A 16,531-nucleotide genomic window follows, 5' to 3' on the forward strand; every position below is an offset into this window, starting at 1 on the left:
GGTCAGGTGCAATATACACCGCACATAGGTACAATGTGCGATCGCTCAGTTCTACGGCCACCCAAACTTGTTCCACACAGTTCCACAAGACGTTTTCAATAGCTCTCGAGAACACCACCTCCAGTAGATATCCGACTGTTTTTCGGATTTCTGTCACAGCGGAAAACCTCGTATTCGGATCCGAACACCTGGATGGAAAGCGTTCGAGAATCGAGCCAAGTCTCGACAAAAACGATGACATCGTAGCACCGGTCCGATACAGCAGGTGGTAGTCAAGAACATCAGAATTCATTCCGCCTACGTTTTGGTAGTAGAAAATGACGTCGTGTTTACTACGGTCGGTGGTCGCACGAGGTAAGGCGTTTTCCCTGGAAGTCATGGAAATATCAGGTGGCGAATGGACATGAACAATCTCAAGTGGATACTCGCCGTAGTGAGTAGGTTGGAAGACCCCCTCTCCACATCCAACCACATGCCCGGAACGACTATGAAGATCGGAGGCGGCAGATGGCAGGACTGGGTCAGAGGGATTGGGGGCTTCCACAATGCTTTCTACAGCGCGTCCCAGGTTCCAATTATCAGGAGTAGAAGCATTTCCTCGATCGGTGACATCCAGAGTGCTGAAATTCAACTCGGCATCAGGCAGCGAATGTTCAGAATAATATTTGTACTTGCCTGACATAGCAAGTTGGAAGACCCCCGATCCACATCTAAGCTCAGGGCCGAGACGACATTGATGTACGCTGTCAAGAATCGGCACGACTGAGTTAGAGGAACCGAGGACTTCCCAAGTGCTTTCTACGGTGCGTCCCGGTTGAAAATACTCATCGTTCGTTCCTGCGATGCGTCTATTTGTCCGAAGTGCAGCAGCAACAGGATTCACTTCATCATGGTCCGGACAGCTAATGATAACCTGGGTGCGGGAAAACTCGTCACGCAACGAAAAGCTCGAATCAAAACAGTACTTGCCTGTGCAAGCATGGTGGAAGACTCCCTTTCCACCACCAACCACATCACCGAGACGGCTGTGATGAACGGAGGCTGCGATATGCCGGACTGGGTTGGGGCGATTGGGAGCTTCCATCAGGCTTTCTGCGTCTCTGTTGAATTTCTAGGAGTGTAAGCTGTCACTCCATAGGGGCAGCATTCGTCAATTGGGTGATTTTCAAGCTTCGTGAATCTTCGAACTCACGGAACTGGATATTCTCAGGCCAAGAGTCGCAAGAAAGTGCCAGGTCACGTTGTTGGATCTCTACCTTTGGGTACCAGTTTGGCCACCATTGGTGTTTCACTAGGGTCCAGTGCCAGACAGTCACGAACGAGTGACGCAATATCTTCGTTCGTGGTACTGGGGTGAAACGCCGATAAATATCTTTAAAGGCCTTCTAATGAACTTCCGATTTCTTCTTGCCCATGACCCCGGAAATCTTATGAGACGATCCTCTTCTTGCATTTATACCTCCGTTAGCATTCTTCTTACTCTTGGGGTGATCCAATAAGTACGTCGTGTTATAAGGGGAAGGGGGAATTTAGAAGTTTATGGCAAGGAATGCATAAGGGAACATGCTAAGACGTAGCATTTAATAGTCACTGGGTGTTTAAGATACTATGACTTGTCAAGTAAAGCATAATACTCTACGAGAGGGGAGGAGTGGGTCTGAAATTGTTTAACAATATGCTACATCATTTATGGATAGTCCCTAAGGCATAGTGAAAATCTTATTGAAGGGAATTTAGGATGGGTGCCATGCTTGAAAAAGAGTGAAAGAACTGCAGGAACACAATTTTGGAACAGCGTTACGTGGTAATTGGACAGGCCGTTATTTGTAGAGTAAATTATCATTTTTGAATGTTTTGAAAGAACAGGTAGCTATTAATTCATAATAGGGGTTATTGATTACAAAAGTGATTGTGTTTTTCCGCGAAGTTAGTAGCCGAATTTTAAAATAACGAAATATAAACATGTTAAGTAAGTGTTCTTAAATATCATGTATGGAATTTGAAAGAATTAAATAAGGTGAAAATTCATTTTATTTCACAGCAGATACGGTTTTGGAGTGAGGAAGATTATGGAAAAGTAAATTAAAACATCAATTCAATTTTCCTTACTGGGAAAATTCTCGTTCCACGAGTAAAGATCTGGAAGAACCTTACCCAATAAATCCTTATTCCGTTTGACCATGAGTATGTTGGATAGGACGTCTTCTTCTAATCCAGTACGGAGATCAGACAACACTATTGCTAAGGCACTGAAGGATCTTTCGACGGATGCCTGGTTTGAAGGGTCAGCTAAAGCAACCATTGCAACTGCATGTATTTCCGGATGGGACGTTTTTCTTGATACCCAATGATTCCACACATCGTACGTATGTGTTTGACGTGTTTCTAATTCCTGTGCCTTTAGTGGTTGTTTAAACGAAGCGGATGAATGATTGGTTGAAAATAAGGAACCACCAAACATTTCTGTTGAGAAACCGTCCGTATCGTCTATACCCTGTACCGTATGCGTGATAATGTTTGCACTATTGAGCAAAGTCAAAATTAAAAAAATTCTCAAATATTTCTTTTTCGAGTTTTTTTATTTATTCAAAGAGGGAATGTTTCTCAGAGTCTTAAACTATGTTAATCATCGATCGAGTTTCCACTTGCTGCAATAACGGCCTCTACACGCTTCCGGAATACACGGCAGGTTCTAATAATGTAGTCTGGATCCATTTCTCTCCAGGTACGGGTCAATGTTTGTCTGAGGCTTGCTGTTTAGAACAGGCCTTGGCCTTCATGACGCGCCATATTGAGTAATCAAGCGGATTAAGATCGGGGCTGGATGGCAACCACATATCCTTCGCCCAGAATGAAAGATGTTCCTGATGTGGCACGGAGCCCCATCTTGTTGAAATACAACATTTGGCTTCGGACCGTACTCTTCTTTGATCCACGGAAGAACATACTTACTAAAATCCCGACCTCCGTGTTCACCTGTCGCCTTCTGGAATGAACACCGGGTCGATTTTTTTGCCATCGGAAGCCACCAATCCAAACACCATAACGCTAGCAGGATGCTTGGTCAGATACACGTTCTTGTGCTTGTTGGCCACGTCTTTTACCGGAAGAGAACTAATATATCGGTCGGTTCTGGAATTTGATACGGGATCGACGGTAAACATGCTCTCGTCGGTGAACAGAACTACCGGATTTTTTTCGCTTAAGGAAGTTCCAGATTTTCTTGCATCGTTCGACTCGTAGCTCCCGGATGCGGTTGGTAATCATGTGAGATTCCGTGCCGTAAAGTCATTGATCCCGTGTTCCTTTGCCATTTTCCTTATTGAACGCACTGGATTCACCCGAATCTTCCTTTTGATAGCAGCGATAACCTTCGGAACTCGAGCTGACCTCGAACGACCTGTGGCCACCTTCGCGGATAGTTGTCCTTTCTTTTCTCGGTCTAAAACCCTTTTGACGGTCCGCCGGGACACTCCCAAGGCGATTGAAATGTCTTTTTGCGACATTTGCGCGTGGGACAAATCACGAGTACGCTGCCACTTCGTCGTGGTGCAACTGTCAAACTAAGTAAATCATTTTCTTTTATACATAGCCTACTACGGTATGCGCTATAGGTTACGTGCATGCAAATAAAACCAAGGCATTGTATGCACAGGTGAAACGGGAACCTTATTTGTACGATGGTGCAAACATTATCACGCATACGGTACATTACTGGTTGCAATTTCTGATGTAGGGTAGAGCACTACTTTGGCCTAATCGCCCGTTTTGGGCCTATCGAACAGAAAACATTAAATATATCTATGATTGCGGCGTGAACGTGTCAAACACTCGTTTTGTACGATGCTTCTATTCAATAGCTGCAAGACGAGGTGTTGAAGAACGCAAAATAAGATCTTGAAAACAAAAGGCGCACTGGAAGTGTACAAAAGGCGCACGCGAATTCACTTTTCTTTCCGTTCGATAGGCCAAAGAGAATCCCAGTAGCGTTTCAGTGGCTAATAGGCTTAAGAAAATCCCTAGGCCATGTTGTTCCGCCAAAAGCAGTTTTTCTTTTTCAGCAATAAACAAACATTTCGTGACCCCTTATCAGAACTAATGGTACGTATGGAAAGGTAAATAAACTTGGAAGTCATATGCAATAATAACATTCCGTTTGGTGCTAAACTCCGCTAAATTAAGAAAGACTAAGTAAGGGTTGTGCTTAATAGGCCGGGAATGGGGTAGTTAACCCTATTAAATGACATGCTGTTGAGTTCCGATAATTTACGCCATGTGTCTGTAATGAAGTTCTATAAATAAATGATACAATTATAGCATAAAAATATAAACATTTTACCTGGACTCCTTCTTTCTCCTCTGCAGTTCTGAACACCGTTGAGCCATGAAAATTAAATCTTGGGTTAAAATAAAGTGATGCTTTGAAAGCGGGGTTGTCGCTAACCTTTTTCATTCGGTTTTGAAGGGCTGTCAGTAATGGCTCTATGAAAGGGTTTGCATTTAAAGCATTGACCTCTTTGAAAGCTATCAACCAGTCCAAATAAAACTGTGAGCAAGGGTACTGTTGAGTCTGAAAAAAAATGCATTACTTTCGTACATGTATAGAGTGGTCTGATAGCATTGACGTAGTCTTTTATGATTGTTTTTTGGTTGTTCGAGAAACCTGAAAATAATTTATTAAGAAATAAAAATAGTGCAAAATTTCTAAAAATATTAAATTAACTTACACAGCTCTGGGCATTAAACCGCCAGTTCGTTAAAAGTAGCCTCTTGCTTCACAATGCTTGAAAGCATATTATACTTCCCACCCCATTTTGTAGGTGACCAAAGTGGGGAAGGCTGGCCTTGCGAATTTCGAAAAATGCTCTGAATTTGATCTGGCGCATTTGTTTTACAATTTCAGTAACTCCCCGCATTTCCGCATCGTACAGCTTAAAAACATCGCCGAATGCCAATTGTAGCCTTTGAACAGCGCATCGAATCATGCAAATTTTTCCACCCAGGTCCAGAATTTCTCTTGTAATATCTATATCGTCGAATGTTGGCTTATCGTAATCCAAAAAAACACGCTGCTGATTGACTGCTGGAGGTGCTTTTGAAGCTGCTTGACGGTAGCAATCATATTGCTGCCGTTGTCCGTCGGAACCGAGTACAACTGGTTCAGGTTGATTCCGTAGATTTTGGGGATTTCCAACACGTTTTCTTTTAGAAATCCCACAGTCTGGCTTTCGTGGATTTAAAACATCGCTACAGGTTGAAACATTAAGGTAATAAGAAGTATAGGCTATATTCTGATTTTTTCCTGACTGCCGTTGACTCTGACTACGATGTCATAGTTCTTACGGAAACATTATTTGGCAGTCTATTAACGGTATTTCGAAACGACCGCAACCACCAGAATAGTACCAAATCGCGTGGGGGAGGCGCCTTGATTGCGGTATCCAAACGCCTAAGCTCCTGCATCGATCCTGCTCCAGTTTGCACTTCTCTAGAGCAGCTGTGGGTCAAAATAACGACGCCTCGTAGATCAATAAGTTTTGGCGCTTAGTATCTACCTCCAGACCGGAAATCTGATTCGAGCAGCATTGCAAACCACATCAGTTCGATTGGTACCGTGTTCTCTCGACTAGAACAAAATGACCTAGCTCTGGTATTTGGTGACTACAATCAGTCTGGGCTCTCATGGAACGTTCCTGCAAACGATCTTCCTAGCATTGATGTTCTTCGCTCGAACATGCCCGCATCCTGCTGTGCTCTCCTTGACGGTTTCAACCTGCATGGCTTAACGCAAATCAACTCGATACTGAATAGCAACTCTCGGCTGCTTGATCTCGTTCTGGCGAACGAAGCTGCAGGACTGGAATGTTCTATCCTAGAAGCCCCAGAGCCTTTGATTGGCATTGACACCAATCATCCTGCGTTGGAAGTTTCCATCAACCTATCTGTTCCTGTTCGCTACGATAACCCCCCTGTTGATGTACATGAGCTCGACTTTCGTAGAGCAGATTTTGTCGCGCTGAGTCACTCGCTTGCCCAGGCAGATTGGCAGTTCCTTGGCACGTGTTCATCTATTTATGAAGCCATCAACTACTTCGCTGAGGTCGTTGGCCGGGCAATAAATGATTCTGTCCCATTGAGGAGACCCTTCCCCAAACCCACATGGTCCAATGCTCGACTACGGAATTTGAAGCGTCTGAGATCGAAAACCCTCCGTAAATACTGTCGTACTTGTAAAGGGTGATACGGTCAAAATTTGGTCAAGGGAAAACGCGTGCAAATCGGTGAAATCGTTTATTTAAAAAATCAAATTAAATTTCTTCTTCAAGTTCAATTAGTATAAAATTCAGGAAAAATATTCAGTTAGGCTTCCGCTTTTCCAAATCCAAATTGCCGGGCCTTACGCTTGACCCCTGCCATCAGATTTTGTACAGCCACCTTGTCCACCTTCTTCGCCGGAGAAAGCCAGTTTGCCTTGAACTGCTGCTCGCCCTTAGCAGTTTTTTTGGTCTTCTTTAGGTTCCGCTTGACAATAGCCCAGTATTTCTCAATTGGGCGGAGCTCGGGCGTGTTGGGAGGGTTCTTGTCCTTGGGAACCACCTGCACGTTGTTGGCGGCGTACCACTCCATGGCCTTTTTACCGTAATGGCAAGATGCCAAATCCGGCCAAAACAGTACGGAACAACCGTGTTTCTTCAGGAATGGCAGCAGACGTTTATTCAAACACTCTTTCACGTAAATTTCTTGGTTGACAGTCCCGGAAGCTATGAAAATGCTGCTTTTCAAGCCACAGGTACAGATGGCTTGCCAACCCAGATATTTCTTTGCGAACTTTGACATTTTCATGTGCTTGAAAACATCTGCTACCTTTCCCCTTCCTTTTGCCGTATAAAACTCCTGTCCCGGAAGCTGCTTGTAGTCGGCTTTGACGTAGGTTTCGTCGTCCATTACCACGCAGTCAAACTTCGTCAGCATCGTCGTGTACAGCCTCCGGGATCGCGCTTTGGCCGTCGTATTTTGTTTATCATCGCGATTTGGAGTCACTACCTTCTTGTAAGTCGATAGTCCGGCTCGTTTTTTGGCTCGATGCACGGTTGTAGACGATACACCCAGCTTATTTGTGGCATCTCGGAGAGAGAGGTTAGGGTTTCGCTTGAAACTACCGGCAACTCTCTTTGTCGTCTCAGCGGCTTCCGGTTTTCGATTTCCCCCCGATCCAGACTTCCTGGCTGTCGACAAACGTTCCCCAAACACTTTAATTACATTTGTAACGGTTGATTTGGCAACTTTTAGCGATTTTGCCAACTTTGCGTGCGAGTAGCTCGGATTTTCGCGATGCGCGAGCAAAATTTTGATACGCTGCTCTTCTTGCTTGGACGGCATTTTGACAACTGAAGAGTGAATTCCAAAATCAAAATAGGAACAACATTCTACACACACACACACCTTCAAAATGAGGGGTGTTCAGGTTTTTTAAATGCAAAATTGAAAGAAATACGTCAAGTTGATATTGACCAAATTTTGAACGTATCACCCTTTAACCCATTATTTTCAATAGCGAGCAAAGCAGTTCTGGTCATTCGTGAATACCAAACGAAACGAGGAGGGGCTACCAGTCGAAATTCACCTGGGTGATAGAATCGCCAGAAATTCCCTTGAGAAATGTAATCTTCTGGCAGGACATTTCAATAGCATTTTCAATGACACTACGGCTTCGTTGTCCCAAGTTGCTGAAGCGCTGAGGGACACTCCCAGTGATGCTTTCAACTTTTCGATTACCTCGGTTACAGTAGACCTCGTCGAATCCGCCATCAAGAAACTGGATGGGATCCCTTCAAGCATCCTGAAGCGATGCTGTTCAGAGCTTACAACACCGCTTTCGAAGCTGTTCAATATTTCATTACAGCAGGGGGAGTTCCCTACGCGATGGAAATCGTCATTCATGTTCCCGATCTACAAGAAAGGAGACAAGAGAAACGTCAAAAATTACCGAGGGATCACATCACTCAGTGCCTGTTCTAAAGTTTTTGAAATCATCATCAACGACGCATTATCCTCTAGCTGCAGAAATTACATTTCTCCTGACCAACATGGTTTTTATCCCAAGAGATCAGTTTCAACAAATCTAGCTCCGTTTATTTCTTTATGTCTTCGGAGTATGGAAGCTGGAGCACAGGTGGACGTTGTATGTACAGATCTTAAGGCTGCATTCGACCGGGTTGACCACTCCATACTGCTAGCTGAACTTGGAAAACTCGGTGTATCCTCGGGTTTAACTCGTTGGTTCAAGTCCTATGTGACCAATCGGGAACTTTGTGTTAGAATCGGATCAGAGCAATCGGACTATTTTACAAACAGCTCCGGTGTTCCTCAAGGTAGCAACTTGGGACCATTGTCATTCTAGATTTTTGTGAATGAGGCCGGACTGATCCTCCCAACTGGTTGCCGATCGCTCTACGCGGATGATGTGAAGATCTATGTGATTGTTCGTAGCTTCGCCGATTGCTTGCGGCTTCAGCACTTAGTCGATACTTTCGAAGAGTGGTGCTCAAGAAACTATCTCACGTTGAATGTACAAAAATGTAATACTATCTCATTTCATCGCAAGCTAAAACCAGTGGCATTCAACTATACGATAAATCATAAACTTCTGCAACGTGTGGACAATATTCGTGACCTAGGAATCACGCTGGACTGCGCCTTAACATTCAAGCTTCATTAATCGTTGCGAAAGCTAACAGGCAACTCGGGTTCATTTTCAAGATCGCTGACGAGTTTCGTGCTCTATATAGCTCTATACTGCTCTCTAGTGCGATCGATCTTGGAATTCAGCTCGGTAGTATGGTGCCCGTATCAAGCAGTTTGGATAGCGAGAATTGAATCTGTTGAAAAGAAATTTGTTCGGTATGCCTTTCGTCACCTTCCTTGGAATGACACTGTGAACCTTCCGCCATACGAAGATCGTTGTCAACTCCTGGGTCTTGAAACACTAGAACATAGGCGGACGATTAGTCAGGCCGTGTTCGCAGCGAAAGTACTTATTGGTGATATCGACTCTCCAGGAATCTTGGCTGAGTTCGAAATCTACGCACCCGAACGAGTTCTTCGGTCGAGGAGTTTCCTGCATCTTGGGCCTTGTGATGTGAACTACAGCTTCCATGACCCAATACGGTTCATGTATGGGCGTTTCATCGAGTTTTACGAGTTTTCGACTTTAACTGTGCAGCGGAAACCTTTCGTCACCGTATTCAACGCAGACTCCTAAGAAGGTGAGTAGCTGTCCACGTGAAAGATTGTGCTACCTGGTTATTTTTTGTTTCCGGTTCAATTGCATGCCGAGGACTTCTACCTGATTCACGGACAACTCTATGCCATAGGAGGATAACTTTTTTTTATGCTATACACTTGATTAATGTTCGTTGTAATTGTATTGTATTATTGTGACTCATGTATTTCGAAAAGGTATGGGGTTTTAACGCCTTTTCTAGGCTTTTACACATCAGGCTTCATTTAGACACGTTAAGTCCGATGAAGAAATACGAATTGAATAAATAAATATTCTAAATTATTTCAAATACTCACCCAGAGTGCGGATCATTAGCTTGCAATTTAGCTCGTTCTAAATGTTTATTCCCAGGATATGACGACCGTGTCGAGTAGATGGCCACGCTTTTGGCCGGTTCTTTTTTTTATTACCGGAGAATCAGGTTTTCCTAAACCACGACTTTCTGCCAGTGAGCTGTGCTTTGCGTGGAAGTGGCGAATTATATTACCGGAATCATAGCTCTCTTGGTAATATTGGCAGGGGCTTTCGGGATCAATCGGGCAGAAAAATAGTTTATCCAGTTCCTTGACACATTCCTTAGCAATGTCTTTAAAAGATTGCGATCTTAGATTCCGTTGCTTTGATGTAGATGGAAAAATATCTTTCTCACTTACCATTTTTCAAGTTTCACAGTAACTACCGCGGATAAGCAAAAATTAATGAACTCTTCCAAACAAAAACTAATTGAGAGCTTCCATTGAGAAAAGAAGAATGTTGACAACCACCAAGTTTTGACATTTGTATGCCTTAGAAGAAAGAGAGAAATAACGCAATGTCAGAGCGCATGTATGTCTTCTGTGTGTGAGAAGTGACGTAAGGCTCTATGATAAGTCACACTTTGGATTTTCACTTACATAAAGAGAAATTCAAGGATCAACCAATGTCAGTTGTCAACTGACATTGATGATATCTCTCAGCACTGCCGGTGGTGTAGTGGTAAGCGTGATTACCTCTCACCCCAGTAGGCCTGGGAAAAAATGTTTAACGAAATTGAAAACCACAGCATGCTATTAATATAGTTGACGTACACTCCGACGTTTGGTGTTGTTGGCTGCACCAAGAGCATTTCTCCCAATTTTTGCAATCCTCGCTCTTGTGCCCAAATTCTCCACATTTGAAGCATCAGCTTCAGTTGTCAAAAAGCAAAGCAAAAAGCAAAAAGCTGTCAAAACATTCCAAACCCGACCACTAGAGGTGGCGCTATAGAATAAATAAAGTGGCTGGATTCTAACTGGACCAAACTTTAGTGTATAAATATGGTTACTGTTACAATGTTTTCTTCGCATATTCTATTATGCAAAATAGTAAATTCAAACATTTAATATGTGCATTTTGGTTGGTTGTTTGGTTGTCTTTATTAAGGAGATTTTCAGCCAGACACTGGTTCATATCTGCTGGTCATTTTGACAACACATCTATTTACAGTGAGTCACGTGAAATTGTTCAATTCAAATTCTGATTTCATCACAGTTATACTACTTGTGAGTAAGAATTTGTTCTGGATTTTCTGGGGAGAAAATGAAAGTATGCTTGTCAAACTTTTGCAGCTTTCATTCCATTAGTTCCAATTTGACATAGCTTTCGTCATTCCATTTTCAATTAGGTTTGAAACAAGTCCCCAAGGCTCTTTGGCGGTAAAGGAAAAAAAAAATCAGGAAATCACATTGTCACCATACGACTCTGCTCATGTGAAAGGGGTCATGTTTGTACAGCAACTGGCCACCCTTTGTGTCAATTGTGTTGACCGAGAAAAAAACGAGCTAATTATCCAACAATTTCTGTCGATTCCAGAGCGAACGAACGAGGCAAAAACTCCCACATTTACCTTTATTGAAATTTGTTCATCTCGCTGTGACGACAAAAGACAAAAGGATTCCTATTCAGCAGGGAGCACGATGTTTCACTTCCTGTTACGAACGTGACTAGTCCTCGGGGCGGTAACATATTTCGGTCGAAAAATGTTCATCTGCGTTTGCTTCATGGCGACTTTTGTGTTACATGCTTCCATTCTCTCATCTCGGTTGGATGGATGTAAAACGAAGCTTGTTTTCCCAGTGAATCCGATCATAGCCTCAGGAATATTAAATAAATCAACCATTTACCGTCAACTTCACCTACTTTGAAGCCATATCTATCAATAGATTCGGAATTGATATTGCCTCAGGCTGAGCAGCAGTGGTCATCCCTCAGGAGAGCCCGGAATGTCCTTCCGCTCAAATCCCCTCCCCAAACCCAACTCGAACCGATGGACCGACCGGGGTAGTACATTGACTCGTCCATTCAGATCAACATCAACGAAATGGTAATTAAGCGTAAAATATAGATGCCATGCATCATTTGGTTCTCTTTTCTCTTTTCCATATAGACACATAACTAAGCGCATAGACAGGAACATAGACGTCCCATTGAGAGTGCTCTGTGTTCTATTATGCTACCGACCGCACTGGGGCTTAAGTCCTCCACTCTCGTTGTGGGACGGTAGTGCAAGAGGGTAATTTCATTTTTCAGTGACCTCCGTTCTAAATGCGAGACCGGATCCCAGGTGAGGAAGCCAAACAGACCTAGTCACGATGAATGTGACTGTGCAGAAGAGTGTCCTCCTGGCTGGGAGTTTTGGCTTTTGTATGATTCGTGGAAGGCAGACAACGATGACTATTGTGACAAGTTGTCTGTTATCAATCGATGTGTGTGTGTATTAATGGCGGTTGCTTCCTTCGTAGGCGTTGTTTGAAATTATGGAAAATTGAATCCCCATTTACATTTAAATCAAGAATCTTATTGGTTATCAAGAGGATTGATGGTTAGGTTCTTGTTGGAAAAAATGCTTCATGCCACTTTCCTGATCAAATCATTTAGAAATCAAAAGAATGGCATGGACTTGCTCTCTTTCATGCAACAATTCGGCTCCGGGAATGGATCGAATCAAGTTCAACTTGCTCAAGAAACTCTCAGACGTCACTAAGAGGCGCTTGTTGAACTTGGTCAATACATTCCTGGAGCACAACGTCGTTCCGGACTATTGGAGACAAGTGAGAGTTATTGTCATTCAGAAACCCGGTAAACCCGCGTCGGCCTCCCTCAGGGTTCATGTCTAAGTCCCCTTCATTGACGGGGACATTAACGATTGTCTTGCCGAAAATTGCACGCTAGGACAGCTTGCAGATGACGGCGTGGTCTCCGTTGTTGGGCCAAAAGCACCAGACCTGCAAGGACCATTGCAAGATACCTTGGACAATTTGTAAATTCATCATTTGGTAGATATATATATATATACGTCTTCTTGTTAATGGCCATACAAAAAGGCGATTTTCACATCTATTTGATAAATTAAAAGTTTGTTTTTATTGGCAACAGCAAGCATTACTCGAATACTGCTCATTTTTGCTACAGGTGCAAACGTTTCTTGATAATCAAAGCCTGGTCTTTGCGAATAACCCTTCGCTCTTGTGCCGCAAAAGTCAAACGACTGTAAAATGCGTACAGTCATCAATGAACGTAACGTAATACCGACATCCATCGAAATTACATTCTTCGAAATATCCACAAACGTCCGAATGAACTAACGCAAGAGGTTGTTTTGATCGTGTCAAGTCCATATTCTTGAACTTGTCTCGTGTTTGCTTTCCAAACATGCAAGACTCACAAAATGGCTTCTTCTGGTCAAAATCTTTCAATCGCATATCTTCCTTATACAGTTTTTCGATGTTGGAAAATCCAAGATGTCCAAATCGCTTAGGCCACAATATAGAATTATCGTTTTTGCCCAACAAAGCGTTTTCCTTCTCGTCTTCATCTTCATCATCAGGAAAAACATCCAAAAAGTAGAGACCATCAATACAACTTCCCCTGGCGATAACTTCACCAGACTTGTTTGTAATGATTACACCATCATTAGAGAAGACAACCTCATTACCAAGGGAAACCACCCCTTTAACAGAGATCAGATTTTCCTGTAGCCCAGGAATAACAATAACGTTGTACAGATTCAACTTCTATACTTTATTCAAACTGACGATTGACTTCAATGTCACCTCGCCATTTGCCTTTGCTTTTAACTGTTGTCCTTCCATGGCTGTAGTCACTTTGATTTCCGCTTACCAGCAGTTAATGCCTTAGCGTGCTCTCGAACTCCCGCTTGAATCTTCAAATTGAAGGTTCAAGCGGGAGTTCGAGAGCACGCTAAGGCATCAACTGCTGGTAAGCGGAAATCAAAGTGACAATAGCCAGTGATGCAAAATATCATGACGCTCACGTGACACTCATCTTCGCATCAACCGACTATCGCTGACGGATCGTTTTGTCACGCAGTGAGAGTTAGAGCCATGGCAAATAACAATCACCAGAAATGGTCGCTGCTCACAAGCAAAACGTTACACTCGCTGCTGATGATGAAAAGCACAACGAAAACAGTGAAGACTTCTGCAGTACGATCATGAGAAAAAGCGAAAATGAAAACAATGCCTACGCATTCCAAGTTCGTCTCGGCAGGCGCGACTGTGTGAGTTACAAACAAAGCAGGCAACATGAAACGGAAGCTGTTGGGCTCACTCACCAACTCACTCACATTAGCAAGCAAAGCAGCAACTGCTTCAAAAAGAGCACAGATGAGTGTCGTGATTGTCGGGAAAGACCAGATCGGTGATGGATCACAACAGAAGACGACATTCACCAGTTGCTTTTTAGTTCTTTCGTCAAATTGATGGATGGTCATGGAGAGAGCTTCGACGAGCACATTGATAGGAATGTACAAAGCGTTACTACAATCAGCTGTTTGGCGATCGTGATTGTTTTAGGTCGCAACTCTGCCTTCAATGCATGCTCTGTTCTTCACTGATGAATTACTTGTTGAAGTCCTTTCTTTTTATTCTGCTTCTTCCTTCGTTCAACAGGACACTTGTCTCTGAAGTGCCCGAACTGATGACAGCCGAAACATTGTACATTTTTTTTCCTTCCAGCGGATCATTGCCGCCACAACAGTGGATCAAAATTGCCGCCACAACATATTTATATATGATGAGTGTTAGAATCTTTTCCAGGTGCGTTGCTTCGGGGTCGGTTTCATCCAACTCTCTGCACAAGCAAGAAAGGGTGTTGAAAAGCTCCGAAAGGTTCTCAAACTGCTTTTCATTTAATGAGAAAAGCTGACGACGAATGTGCATAGCTACCAGCGTACCAGTTCTTTAATACGCTTTGCACAATGCATCCATGCATTCTTTTGCATATTTGCAATGCATCAGCTTCTGAAAAGGAGCGCATTTGGCACAATGCGATCCGGGCGATCATCTTCTTCCTCTTCTTCTTCGTCGTCCTCCGACGTGTTCGACTGGTTCAAGGACCGGTACTAACCTGTACCTCTTCTTCTTCGTCTGTCATCTTTTGTCCAAAGATTTGCTCCTGCTGCTCGTACTGTTGAATCAGCTGGGTCCATAACCTGTTCAAATTCCAGTTTTCCAAGGTAATCCATATTATATATGTTCACCCAGCTGTCAACTTAATTAATTATTTAAAGTTTCATCCTCAGAACTTAACTACGATGTAACATTCTCTGTTTACTATTGATAGCCGGACCGATTGATGGCTCTCGCAAACTTATGGTTACAGTGTCTAACGACATTATTTGAACAGGGTTCATTGAATAAAAAATGTATTCTTATTTCCAACAACTTCCCTTACCAGATCGGTTCGCGGAATTGTCGTTTCGATTCCTTATCCGCTGTTAAGTCATGAACTCGTTGGTAATCGAGAATTTTGAGAAGCTACTTGAGTGAAATCCGCAAGCATGATTCATGAGCTTGTACTACGAGTACATGATTCTGGAAATCAGGCCCTCCTCGTTCAATACCAATGAAGTATCCAACGATTTCAGTTGTTCTTCCGTAAGATTCGATCCCACAATGAGGGAGGAAATTCAAGGAATATCAGAGCCCCATCGCCCCCTGATTGTACCATCCATCTTCGCGAACAAATACCGCCACGCCAATGCCGAGAAGAGACTTTTCACTAATGGGTCCACAATAAATGCGTCCAGTGGTTTTGGTCTATACAATGATCTCCATAGCGCCTCATATCAGCTACAAAAACCATGTTCGGTATACGTTGTGGAACTAGCAGCTATATTGTATGCGTTAGAGCAGATTTCCTCACTTCCCCCTGATCACTATTTAATTTTTTCGGATAGTCTAAGTTCTCTGGAGGCTATGCGTTCAATGAGGCCGATGAAGCACTCGACGTATTTCCTGAACGAAATACGATCGTCACTGAGTGCTTTATCAAACAACTCACATATCATCACCTTAGCATGGGTCCCTTCTCATTGCTCTATCCCGGGTAATGAGAAGCGGACTCGCTGGCTAAGGTGGGCGCTTTGGAAGGCGACATTTACGTTATAGAAGGCGACAATTTTTCATAATTGCTCATCAGCAAGTCCTCTTCAACTGGCAACAAAAGTGGAATGATGGTGATCTGGGCAGATGGTTACATTCGATCCTCCCACAGGTGTCGATCAAACTCTGGTTCAATGGCAGTTTGTGTGCCTGTGAAAACGGCTATCACGACATCGACCTCCGTGTTGACCTTGTCGCCTTCTGGAATGAACACCGGGTCCATTTTTTTGCCATTGGAAGCCACCAATCCAAACACCATAACGCTAGCAGGATGCTTGGTCAGATACACGTTCTTGTGCCACGTCTTTTAACGTAAGAGAACTAATATACCGGTCGTTTCTGGAATTTGATACGGGATCGACGGTAAAGATACTCTCGTCGGTGAACAGGATTACCGGATTTTTTCGCTTAAGGAAGTTCAAGATTTTCTTGCACCGTTCGACTCGTAGCTCCCGGATGCGGTTGGTAATCATGTGAGTTTTTTTTCCGTGCCCTAAACTTTGCCCTGCAATCTTCCTTTACGATCTTCCGTGTCGTAAAGTCACTGATCCCGTGTTCCTTTTCCATTTTCCTTATTGAACGCACTGGATTCACCCGAATCTTCCTTTTGATAGCAGCGATAACCCTCGGAACCCGAGCTGACCTCGGACGACCTGTGGCCACCTTCGCGGATAGTTGTCCTTTCTTTTCTCGATCTAAAACCCTTTTGACGGTCCACCGGGACACTCCCACGGCGATTGAAATGTCTTTTTGCTACATTTGCGCGTGGGACAAATCACGAATACGCTGCCACTTCGTCATAATGCAAATGTCAAACTAAGTAAAT

This window comes from Ochlerotatus camptorhynchus, unplaced genomic scaffold (assembly GCF_037179485.1).
Source record: "Ochlerotatus camptorhynchus isolate MF236.1 unplaced genomic scaffold, CSIRO-AGI_Acam_v1.1 ptg000114l, whole genome shotgun sequence".
NCBI classification, from domain to species: Eukaryota; Metazoa; Arthropoda; class Insecta; order Diptera; family Culicidae; genus Ochlerotatus; species Ochlerotatus camptorhynchus.